This window comes from Cajanus cajan, chromosome 2, assembly GCF_000230855.2.
Source record: "Cajanus cajan strain Asha chromosome 2, NIPB_CcT2T_4, whole genome shotgun sequence".
NCBI lineage: Eukaryota > Viridiplantae > Streptophyta > Magnoliopsida > Fabales > Fabaceae > Cajanus > Cajanus cajan.
The window spans coordinates 45,196,450-45,206,020 of NC_138518.1; the positions used below are offsets into that span (position 1 = coordinate 45,196,450).

At 30.1% G+C, this 9,571-nt stretch overlaps 1 pseudogene; it reads left to right on the top strand.

The window, feature by feature from the left end:
* The first annotated feature begins 1,405 nt into the window (after positions 1-1,405).
* LOC145954285 (putative disease resistance RPP13-like protein 1 pseudogene) lies at positions 1,406-3,448 on the top strand (annotated as a pseudogene).
* Positions 3,449-9,571: the final 6,123 nt, after the last annotated feature.

Genomic DNA, 9,571 nt, shown 5'->3' on the forward strand with positions numbered 1-9,571 from the left:
AGACAAGACTGAAAACACCGTTTATAAGACAGTGATCACTTTCCTTTCGAATCAATCAAGGGAAAACAGCTACATCCCAAATATTTCATTATTTCATAGTAACAACTTGCAAAGAGAAGCATATCAATTGAATAAATTTTTCCTGGCTGATGCAAAGATGACAGCGTGGAAATTTTTGCACATTGGTCCTCTTGCCTTCATTGCAATATTTTGTTGGCAATGGGAAATGTCGGAGTTACATCAACAGGTACCTAGGGTACGCAATACAACATACACAGAATTAGTTTTTGTAATATTTTAATATTAGTTTGTATGACAGAAAAATGTCTTGGAAGATTCAGAATTGGGAAATTCATCCTAAGGGGTGTGAAGAATTGGGACTGCTCAAAAAAGTTCACAATGGAACTCATTATTATCTAGTGACTTGCAAAAGAGAGTATGTAAAGTGTAATTATGACTGCTTAAAGAAACATCTTTCACTTTTTAAAGCAGTAACATTGATTATGTTTTAAGGAGACATGTACAACATGTACAGAAAATTGACAATTTTAAAGAGTCGTTGATAAAAATACTTATCAGGTTGTAATGATAGGATATCAAGACCATGTGGCATGTGTTTGTAATTTAATTTTCGAATGCTTTCAGTTCTTCCTTTTCCTATATACATCTAGTCAAGATAGGCACACACCAAGCTCAATAAAGCTTAACGTGAGAAGGTGTATTGGAAAAAATCCAAGTCTTCCCTATCCTAGTTAAAAAGGGTCTAGTCCAATAATATTGAATATGAGAAAATGTATTGGAAAAAATTTAAATCTTACATCGACTAGAAATAAGACTCTAATAACGAGTATATAAGTTAGAGACAACTCTCACCTCAAACTAAATTTGTAGAGTTGAATTAGGCTCAAATCCACTTTAAGAGCATGTAAATTCAAACTTGATGATGCATAACACATAAACAAGCTATCATATGGTGGATGAAAACATGTATGGATGACTTACACGACAGCAAGATATTTGATGCACAGTGGGAGGCTAAAATGTTACTAATAATTCAATATGGTTTATTTAAAGACAAAAAAGTGTAAAGAAAGATATTAGATTCTTGAGTTTAAAAAATGAGTTAAAGTGAAATGGTAAAATATTTTTAATAATTCAAAATGGTCTTCAATTGACATTCAAAAAATTAAAAACAATGTATAAACTTAAAATGTTTTGAAAACGTGGGTCATAAGTAAATGCTTACTTAGACAACTAATTGGGATTTTGCAGTGTGAAACTCATTCTTTATGTTGGTAAAACCTCATTAGGCACTACAATATACTCATCATCTTATCAAAACTAAGAGAGTACTGTGATCTAGATATTTATACCTGAATATTTTCCAACTTTTTGAGGGCAACTTTCAGTGGTTCTGTCATTACACAGTATTTCTGGAGAAGTAAACCAGCAGCCTCTTTATCACCTTTGGCTTGAATGGTGAGATCAAATCATTGACACGAATTAAGCATTATCATACCTCGATTACTCACAACTAAATCACCTTCAGAGTTCGTATACAATTTGCTAAACAAGAGAAGAAATGGCTTTTGCTATGGTGGGAGACGCTCTCATCTCTGCTTCTTTGCAAACCTTGTTGGATAGGATTACTTCTTCAGAGTTTCGAGATTACTTTTCCAACAGAAAGCTCAATGTTTCTCTCTTGGATGAGCTGAAGATAAAGTTGTTGTCACACTCAATGTTGTGTTGAATGATGCTGAGGAAAAACAGATAACTGATCTTGCAGTGAGGGCATGGCTTGATGAGCTCAAAGATGCTGTCTTAGATGTTGAGGACTTGTTGGATGAAATCAACACAGATTCTCTGAGGTGCAAGGTGGAGGGAGAATCTAAAACCTTCACTACCCAGGTCAGATCATTACTTTCTTCTCCCTATAATCAATTTTATAGGAGCATCAATTCCAAGCTTGAAGTAATATCTACAAGGCTAGAACATTTTGTGAAACATAAAGATATTCTTGGTTTGCAAAGTGTTTCTAGGAGAGTATCTTACAGAACAGTTGCAGATTCATTGGTTGAATATGTTGTTGTTGCAAGGGAGGATGACAAAGAGAAGCTACTGAGAATGCTTCTATCTGATGAAGATGGGAATAACAATCATATAGAAGTGCTGACAATATTGGGCATGGGTGGTCTTAGAAAAACAACCCTAGCTCAATGTCTTTATAATGATAATGCAGTGCAGAAACATTTTGATTTGACAACTTGGGCATGAGTATCTGATTATTTTGATGTGTTTAGAGTTACGAAGACAATTGTTGAATCTGTCACTTCTAAAAAGATTGATAGTACTGATTTAGATGCACTTCGGGTTGAATTGAAGAACAACTTAAGAGATAAAAAATTCTTAAGTTGCACAAATAACACATACATTTCCCATATGTGAGCTGAATCATCTAACAGATGAAAATTGTTGGTCTATACTTGCGAAACATGCATTTGGAAATGAAGGATTCAAAAAATATCCAATGCTAGAAGAAATTGGTAGAAAAATTGCAAGAAAATGCGATAGCCTACCACTAGCAGCTAAAACATTGGGAGGTCTTTTGAGATCAATTTTTGATGTAGAGGAATGGAATAGAATTCTGAACAGCAACTTATGGGCACATGATGATGTTACACCTGCTTTACGCATAAGTTATCTTCATCTTCGGGCACATTTGAAAAGATGTTTTGCTTATTGCTCAATTTTTCCCAAACAACATTTGTTGGATAGGAAGGAAATGATTTTGTTATGGATGGCTGAAGGCTTTCTTCAACAAATCCATGGAGAGAAATCATTGGAATCAGTAGGTGATGAATGCTTTAATAAATTGTTATCTAGATCTTTAATTGAAAAAGACAAAGCTATAACAGAGGGAAAGTTTCGAATGCATGATCTCATCTATGATTTAGCTAGACTAGTATCGGAAAAAGTTCTTACAACTTTGATGGTGATGAAATCCCAAGAACTGCTCGTCATTTAGCATTTCCTATGAAAGTATATATGATGTCTCTAAAAGATTTGAGGGCTTGTATGAGCTAGATTTTGTGCGCACCTTTCTACCACAGTCCCCCCAATATGTATCTTATTCTTACTTAACCAAAAGGGTTTCACATGGTTGGCTGCCAAAACTAAGATGTTTGCGAACACTGTCATTGTCACAATGCGAAAATATCACTGAGTTGCCTGATTCAATTGGAAACTTGGTGCTTTTGCGGTATCTTGATCTTTCCTCTACTTCCATCAAAAGACTACCTGATGCAACCTTTACACTTTACAATTTGCAAACTCTAAAATTAGCAAACTGTAAATTTCTTATTCAACTTCAAGGATAGATAGCAAATTTGATCAATCTACGTCACCTAGATATTAGGGGCACAAATTTGAATGAGATACCAACACAAATATGCAAACTACAGGACCTTCGGACTTTGACTTCCTTTGTTGTAGGAAGAGAAAATGGATTAAGGATCAAAGAATTAGGAAAATTTCCTTTTCTACTAGGTAACCTTTCCTTTTTGAAGCTACAGAATGTTAATGACCCCATGGATGCATTTCAAGCTAACATGAAGAAGAAAAAAGAAAATTAAGGGGCTTACACTGGAGTGGGGAAGAGATCCACAAGATTCGCAAATTGCAAAAGATGTACTTGAGAACCTACAACCATCAACAAATTTAAAGAAATTCACCATCAGATACTATAGTGGCACAAGCTTTCCAAAATGGCTTAGTGAGTCTTCATATTCTAATGTTATGTTCCTTCATATCAGTTACTGCAAATATTGCTTGTCACTTCCACCATTTAGACAATTACCTTCTCTTAAGGAGCTAGTGATTGAAAGGATGGAAATGGTGAAGATAGTTGGTGATGAATTCTACTGCAACAACGAAAGGTCCCCTTTCTTTCAACCATTTCCAATGTTGAAGAGTCTCGTGTTTGAAGAGATGTTAGAATGGGAGGAGTGGCTACCATTTGAAGGTGAAAGTAGCGAATTTCCTTTTCCTTTACTGAAGCATTTGAGTTTATCTGAATGTCCAAAGTTGAGAGGAAACTTGCCCAACCATCTGCCTTCATTAAAAGAGGTTAGTATCTCAAAGTGCAACCAATTAGAGGCAAAATCATGTGATCTACACTGGAACACATCAATTAAATCTTTAAGAATTCGTGAAGAGGGAAAAGGCTTGTTGTCTCTTCTTGACGAATTTTCGTATGAGAAGCTAAATATTTTTGAATGGGATAGCTTGTCGTGTTTGCCAAGAATGATACTAGGTGCCAATTGTCTTCAAAGGTTGACTCTTCATGATATCCCCTCTTTGATTTCCTTCCCAGATGATGGTTTGCCCACGTCATTGCAATCACTTGATATTAGATATTGTGAGAACTTAGAATTTTTATCACATGAAACATGGCACAAATGCACATCACTTGAATATCTGGAAATTTGTTGTAGTTTTTATTCTCTTACGTTCATTACATTAGATTGTTTCCCTGCTCTTGAACGTCTATACATCATCTCGTGTCCCAACTTGGAAGCAATTACTACTCAAGGTGGAGGGCCTGCTCCCAAATTAATAAGTTGAGGTCCGTGATTGTGAGAAACTTAGGTCACTTCCAGAACTGATTGATCTCCCTTCCCTTAAATACTTAAGTCTCTCTAAGCTTGCAGTGGTAGCATCACTGGGTGCAAGGTGTTTTCCTTCAAGTTTAGAATCACTGACGGTTAATGTTGGAATGTTATCATGTATGTCTAAACATGAGTTAGGTTTCCTATTCCAACGCCTCACTTCTCTGTCTGATCTTTATATTGGTGGTGGGGAGGCAGATGTTATTAACATCCTGCTGAAGGAGCCGTTACTGCCCACTTCTCTCCAACATTTGTCCCTTGATGGTTTGAAGTGTTTGGGAATGGAAGGAAAAGGGCTTCAACATCTCACATCTCTCCAGTCTCTCACCCTATGGGGTTTAGATGAATTGAAGTCGTGGGAAGGGAATGGGCTTCAACATCTCACTTCTCTTCGATACCTTGAGATCGGTTATTGTGGAAGCCTAGAGTCCTTGCCAGAAGATCACTTGCCATCCTCTCTTAAATTATTGAGTATAAACGAATGTCTTTTACTAGAAGAAAGGTATCAAAATCAGAAAGGGAAATATTGGTATAAGATTGCCCACATTCCTGCCATCTCAATAAATGATGAAGTGATAATATGAGTGGTTGGATGACTAGGAATCATCGAAAAGGTAAAGCCTTAAATTATTTCCAGAAAGTATCATGTCAATTTAATATCTCACTATACACATCTAAACACAACTCTAACGCTTGACTGCTTAAATTATTATCTACATATAGATTAATTAAAGCGGTCTTGAACTAATCTTATTGATAATTTTGATCTTGAAATTTTTACAAGAGATGACAATATATTTTTCTTTTCCTTATTGAAAATAGTTGGTAGCTGAGGTAGTTGGCACATGATATTTGTCGGTTGTAAAGGTTCCAAATTGCTCTATTAGTTGCATTGAATCAGCTTAACCAAACTCTACAAATTTCCTCGTTATCATTTGTAATTGGTCAAACCAAACTTGTGGTTTGTTGATGTTGATGTCCAATTAGTTAGTTTTCTTTCGATGAACTATCTTTGTTTGTAAAACTAGAATGTATTTGATTATATTTGTGATGTTGGTGTAGAATCATCCAATTTAATGCAAATTAGAAACTAAATTTTGTATTCAATCATTTCCTGATGGTTTACTAACAGTATTTTTTTGTAATAAAATATATGTAAACCCTATTCTTTTGTCTTTGCTCCAAGTTGAATAGATATTTCAAAGAACCTGTTTTGATTATAGTACTAACTTGCAAGCGATAGATTGATCAGATTCTTTTATTTACTGATTTTGAGTTTGTGATATATTTAATAAGTGATCAATGACTTGATTTCTTCTTTCATTTAGTTGCCGTAATTAAAGTCTTAATTTTATTTTAGAGCCCAGAATCATTATCAATAGTTGATAAATTTATTGTTATTAATTATTAGCTAGATATTAGTCGGTGTGGTGCACGGATTGATAAATCAATACATATAATATTTTTAAAATTTTGATATTTCATTTTAATTTGTTATATTCTTTTGTGTAAAAAAAGTGAAGTAGATTGATTTATAATTGTAGAATACATTCTCGTGTATATGTAAAATGTTATAGAATAATCAATTTAATATGATAAGGTAACAAAAGATACATATTGAATTGACAGTTATATGTACGTTACTTTTAAAATATAATGATGACTTTAATTGATATTTCAAACTTAAAATAAAATATTAAATGACACTAAATTTGCAAAATGCTTATTTTGTATTATAAAATTATTTGAGATATCAATAGGATAAAAAATATATTGGATGAATTTTATATGTATTGATAATGATATTATAATACATGATTAAAAAAAATTCTAGTAATAATGAACTATTATAGACAAATATTTATCATGCTTCAAATTACATGATTTGAAGAATTAATTTAAACCAAAGTTTATTAATAGATTGTGTATTTTTTTTACTGGATATAAGTCTTTTAATTTTAGGTATATTATAAAATTATAAATTTAAAATGTAAATTTATCTTATTTCAAATTATATGTCCTCATTTCTCAATGCATCTCATTTCAAATATAAATAATTTATTTTCATTTTTATTCAAAATACACGACTTGATTAAATCAATAAAACATATATTAAAATTTTATTTAATTAGACAATTGCCAAAATAAAATTTTGAAATCTATAGATAATTAGTAACTTATAATTGTAAAATACATTTAGTTGTTATAATTGATGATCAGTAACATGTGGTTATAAATTACATTTAATTAACAGCCAAATATTAATAATTAATTTTATAATTAAAAAAATTATTTTAATTGATATTAAAAAAAATATGATAATATTTTCTTCCAACAATGATTTTTATTTATATGTTTTGAATATCCATCCCTGCTCCACTACTCCATTGTTGTATATTTATTGGTGATAAAATTTATTTTAGATTACAATTCCTGAAACATGAACATTTCTAGATAAAATAAAATTTATTATTTAAAATAGGACAAAAATTCCTCCTTAAAAATAAGAAAGAAATCTCATAATGAATATATTTAATCATAATTTTAAAAAAATTATCTAGCTTAAAAAATCTTATGCAACATAGATGTTAGATACTAAGGGGGGTGTATTGGATTAGGATTTTAAAGGACTTTTTTAGTTAAAAAAAATCCTGCGGATTTTAAAAGACTTTGCAGGATTTTCATGACTTTTAAGATTTTGCAAGATTCTACAAGACTTAAAATCAGGATTTTAATGGATTCTGCAAGACTTTTAAATTAGGATTTTAATGGATTCTGTGGGATTTTGTGGAGTTTTGACATTTGATAAGATTTAAAAAAAATTATACATTCAAATTTAAAAAGAGCCAAAGATAAAAATAATATAAAAAAAAATAATGTCTAGATAAATAATAATAATAATTCTCTATAATATTCTATCCTCTTTTTATAGCATCCACTATCAATTGTAACAATTCATCGGAATCATCCTTAATCCAAGCTTCATAGTTTTCTTTCTCTTTTCATTTTTCTTTATTATTTCCTTGTGAATCTCCCATTTGAATTACTAAAACAATATATGTTAAAAAATAGTTATATAAATAATTACGGATAATAGACAAAATCAATAAAATTATATTATTATTTTTAGAAGCACACCATCATACAAGATCGAATATATTTTTGCTATCCAAATGGATCAAATACCTCAGTTATTATAAAAAAATGTAAAAATAAAAATATAGAAACATAAGATAATTTTTTATATAAAAAAATTAGTATATTCGATACTGAAAAAATATTTAGATATATAATTTTTTTTATATAAACAGAAGTATTTAGATATAGAGAATATATATATATATATATATATATATATATGATAATTTTTAACGATATTTATAAATATAAATTATTCTAACAAATATTTTAACAATATTTTCTTTTTTAAAAAATAAGTTAATGAAGGCATAAATCCTAAACCCTAAAAAATTAGATATTGCAATGTCTTATGTTAATTTTCTTTTTTTAAAATATAAAAAATCTTAATTTCATAATATAAAAATAAAAAAGAAAAATTCATAGTAAAAAAAATAAAATAATTGTTGAGTCATAAAAGGAGGAGGGATAAGAGTAACAAATTTCAAGGGAAAGAGAGAATTCGCAATTTTTATGCTAAGAGGGTTCTTCCCCCTACTAAGATCCATTTTTATCTCATTCTACTCACAAAAACCCTAACAAATTCATCTTATATATATATATATATATATATATATATATATATTGTTGAGATTATGATATCAATTTCATCTTTCACCTTTTTCTTTTCTTAACGTGTGTCATAAAAAAAATTACCACTTAAAAGTTAAAATTTCAAATATTTTTTTGTGTTATATAAAGGAACAAATTCAACTACATAGAATAAAATAAAGTAAGTCAATTAAAGAGAACGAACAGAAAAATAAAACAAGTCAATGACACTATCATTTACATATTAGAGTTTCACAAAATAGGAGAATGGTATGAGAATAGTATTATATATGAGCAATGAACAATAGTGTAGTATTATTAGTAGAGAAAAAATGGAGAAGACAGGAGCATAGAAAAAAAAGATGAAAAACTCACTTGAAAGTTCTTAAAACACTTGAAAAATCATTTCAAACAATCCTTCAAAATCCGATGGGTTTGGATGGGATTGTTTTATGAATCTGGTATTTATAAATAACACTAGAAAGTCTTTCAAAATCCGTCTCACACAACAATCCTTTAAAATCCTTAAATTTTTGAATACCAATGGATTGTTTTTAAGTTGTAAAAAATTTCAAATGAATACCAGTGGATTTTAATGGACTCTTTAAAAAATCCTAAAAATCCATATTGAATACCACTGGATTGTTTTTAAGTGACATAAAATTCTGATTGAATACCAATGGACTTTTTTACTCAAAAAAAGTCTTTTAAAATCCTACGAAATCCTAAACCAATACACCCCCCTAAGATTAAAAGAATTGAGGAAATAGTCTATATAGAAAAATATTATTGTCGTATTAGGAATTAATACACATAATTTAATTTGAAAGAAATATATATTTTATTCATTCTTTTCATGTGGTGTGTTAAAATAAAAATTAATTTAGAAACTTAATCCGAAGGAAGTAGACAGATATATCATGTCAACATTGAAATTTGTTTGCCTCTCCGAATTTGTTGAGACACAATAAAAGGAAGTTTAGATAAGTATCTTTATTTTACATTTAAGTATAATTGATTTAAGAAGGAAATGAAGATTACAAATCTAGCTTATTCGATGCTTGTTACATGGAAAATAAATAATATTTTATTGTCCTTTAGCATATCCATCTTCATGTATCCCAAAATTTGATGGTCTCAACTATTCTCATATGATTCCTCTTTTGTAAAATAAA